The following is a 3,670-nucleotide window of genomic DNA, read 5'->3' on the forward strand; positions in this document are numbered from 1 at the left end:
ATCTCTATCCCCGCAAAGTGTTGTTTTGTGCCCCCTTTTTAATCAGTCCCTTGCCTTCACCCCAGTGCCTGGAAACCACTGGTCTGTTTTGTCACTACAATTTTGTCTTTACTAGAATTTCATATAAGTGGAATTACAAAGTATGAACTTGTTTTTATCTGGCTTTTTTAACAGCATAAGTTTGAGATTAATCCATATTTTTGCATGTGTCAGTAATTCATTTCTTTTTATTGATGAGTAATATTCCATTGTATGGATGTACCCCAATATGTTTATCCACTCACTAGTTGATGGACATTTGGGTTGTTTCCAGTTTCTGCCTCTTATGGATAAAACTGCTGTGAATAATAATGGACACATGTTTTCATTTCTCTTGGGTAAATACCTAAGAGGTGTATTGGAAAACTTGGGGGTGGGGGGCAGGGAGAATTTGGGGAGGATTCAATTATAGGCAGAAACATTTTAAGAAAGCAATTAAAAAATGGGAATAGAGAGAAAGGTGCTCCAGAGGACTTCAGATTGGTCTTACAGTGGCCACTCTTTCCTTGAGAGGTGCACCAGGCCCTGGGTTGTGGTTGCTGAGGCTTTGCAAGCCAGTGGGCCCCCAACCATCTCAGGCTCTTCACAGGCATTTCTTGCCATCAGAGACTACAGTGGACACATCGGTCTGGGTGTTCCATGCTCAAAGGAGGTAGCCCCTGCCATCCGTGGGGCCATCATCCTGGCCAACTCTTCCATTGTCCTCGTGTGGAGAGGCTCCTTTGGGAACAAGATCGGTATGCCCACGCTGTTCCATGTGAAGTGGCTGGCTGCTGTGGTTCATCCCTGCCACCCAGAAGCACTGACATTGTCTCAAGAAGCTACTGACGATGGCCGGGGTTGACAACTCTACACCTCGGCCAGGGCCTTCACTGCCACTCTGGGCAACTTTGCCAAGGCCACTTTTGATGCGTTTTCCAAGACCTACAAATGTCTCACCCCTGACCTCTGGAAAGAGACTGTGTTCACCAAGTCTCCCTATCAGGAATTCACTGACCATCTTGTAAAGACCCATGCCAGAGTCTCTGTGCAGAGGACCCTGGCTCCCACTAGGGCCACCACATAGTTTTACACAAGAAAAATAAAGTGAATTAAAGCCTGATTAAAAACATATATATAAAAAATAAGAGGGGCACTGGTTTCTGTAGTGGTTGTACCAGTTCCAGGTGCTCTTCATCCTTGCCAGCAACACTTGGCCTTTTGGGTCTTTTTTATCGTTGCTGCTCTAGGGGGTATGTCGTATGTTATCACAGTTTTCACTTGCATATCTCTGATGCGCTATCCAGTCTCCATGGTGACACCCAGTGATTCTGACCTCCTGGTATTCATGCCATTGTTTAGTCCAATCCCATAAAAAGTAGGGATGACCTGTATAACAAATGGCCTATTGCAGGAATAACAACTGAGTGACTTCTGAGCCTTGGTCGTAGAAAACATTATAGTTTCTGTGTTGTTCTCTCTGAGACCACTCACTCTGGAGAAAACCAGCTGTCATATCATGAGGACACTCAAGCAACCCTATGGAGAAGTCTGTGTGACAAGGAGCTGAGGCCATGTGCCAATAGTGCTAATTTGCCAGTCACAGAGTGAGCCATTTTGTAAGTGGATCCTCCAGTCCCAGTCAAGTCTTCTTGCTGATAACCTGACGGCACACTCATGAGAGACACTCTGAGACTGAACCACTCCGCTGAGCCATTCCTGGATTCCTGTCCTACAGAAACTGTGTGAGGTAATAACAGTTGATTGTTGTTCTAAGTTTGTTACCCAGCAATAGGTAACCAGTACAGATTTTGAGACTTGAAAATGAGGTGCTACTGTAACAAACACTTAAGCCATAGGAGTGGCTTTGTCACCAGGCAGTAGATAAAGGGAAGGACTTTGAAGAAAACATTAGTGCAAGCCTACTGATAGAACCTTGATGGACTTTGAGGAACCTGCTGGCAAGGGCTTATGGGTAAATATGGTTGGCATAATTCTAAGATGGCTCTCAAGATTCCTGCCCTGTAATTCATATGTTTTGTACAATTACTTCCCTTGAGTGTGAGTAGAACCTGTTAGCATGATGAAATATAACTTCCATGATTATGTTGCATTATACAGCAAAGATTTTGCAGATGTAATTAAGGTCCCTAATCATTGAGTTAATCAAAAGGGAGATTATCCTGGGGGGCCTGACTTAGTCATATAAGCCCTTGAAAGACAAACAACAGTGTAAGAGGTTCTCCTGCTGGCCTGGGGGACGTGAACCAACATATTTTGAGATGGCCTATGGATCGTGACATGTAGCAAATAGGAGAGTACCAATGTTCTGCAGGCAGCATAGGGAAAGGTGTTGTTGGTAGAGGGAACAACATGGGTAAAATGTGGAGGCTTGAAAGTGTATAGTCTGTCTTTGAGTAGCCTAGCCAGTGGGAAGTGTGACAGAAGACACCATCTGGGAAGTGTGCAAGGACCTGGACTATCAGGGCGCCTGGGTGGCTCAGTCGTTAAGCATCTGCCTTCACCTCAGGTCATGATCCCAGAGTCCTGGGATTGAGCCCCACATCAGGCTCCCTGCTCCGCGGGAAGCCTGCTTCTCCCTCTCTCACTCCCCCTGCTTGTGTTCCCTCTCTCGCTGTCTCTCTCTCTGTCAAATCATGTGTGCAGCAAAAGGGAGTAATTTAAAGCAGGAAGGTGACATTACCATTATCTTTAGAGAGCACTTCCTATGAACCAGGAACTAAGTTGAGAATGTGTATGCATTACCTCATGGAATCTGTAATAGTACCAAATGAAGAAGTTACTATCATCCCCACTTCAGGGAGGAAACTCAATCTTGGAGAAGTTATGCCCAAACGTAGTACCCAAACTTCACCTAGTGAAGCTCAGAATCTGAAACCCTTAAAGGTATGCTTGTTAATCATTTCTAGATGACACATCTAGATGAGAATAAAGAAAACACAGAACTTTATTTAATAAATGTAAAGGCAGGTCCACTCCAAGAAGCTTTTACTAAGTACTTAATAAATTGGTCTTCTAGATATGCGCACTGGTACCGCAGCGAACAAGATAAGCAAATAAATAATTTAAAAAGTAAATAATATTAAGTGCAATAACTGCTAGTAAGAAATAGAGGATGCTAATTTTTAGCTGGAGTGAGGAAACTTTTAAAGTCTTTTACTATATCGTTATTTAATAATCTTTTTTAAGATTTTATTTATTTCACAGAGAAAGCACAAGCAGGGGGAGCTGCAGAGGGAGACGGAGAAGCAGGCTTTCCGCTGGGCAGGGAGACGAAGGCGGGGCTCAATCCCAGGACCCAGGGATCCTGACCTGAGCCGAAGGTAGATGCTTAACCGACTAATCCACCCAGGCGCCCCTATTTAATAATCTTCTGATGTTGAGTCTGTTTTAGAGAGATTCAGACAAAGTTTGTACACCTAAAACCAAGAGGGAAACCAAAAAGAAGTAACAAAACCACAAGCCTCCTCCCGAAATCCGTCCTGCCCCTCCAGGGCCCGCCCTCCACTAAGCCACGCCTCTTTGGGGTTTACGCTTTAGCTTCAGCCAGCCTTCCGCTAGGGGCTCTCTTCCAGGATCCCGCCAAGGCTCATTTACTCGCGAGAGTTCTTTCGTCTAGGCGAATCACAAG

General features: G+C 44.7%; 1 non-coding gene across 1 annotated transcript; it reads left to right on the forward strand.

The window, feature by feature from the left end:
* The first annotated feature begins 457 nt into the window (after positions 1 to 457).
* On the forward strand, positions 458 to 563 carry LOC116637278. Its single transcript, XR_004300459.1, has one exon. It is a non-coding gene; the product is annotated as a small nucleolar RNA SNORA64/SNORA10 family (small nucleolar RNA).
* The last annotated feature ends 3,107 nt before the right edge of the window (positions 564 to 3,670 follow it).

The sequence above is a fragment of the Phoca vitulina genome, unplaced genomic scaffold (genome assembly GCF_004348235.1).
Source record: "Phoca vitulina isolate PV1807 unplaced genomic scaffold, GSC_HSeal_1.0 scaffold13, whole genome shotgun sequence".
In the NCBI taxonomy this organism is placed as follows: domain Eukaryota; kingdom Metazoa; phylum Chordata; class Mammalia; order Carnivora; family Phocidae; genus Phoca; species Phoca vitulina.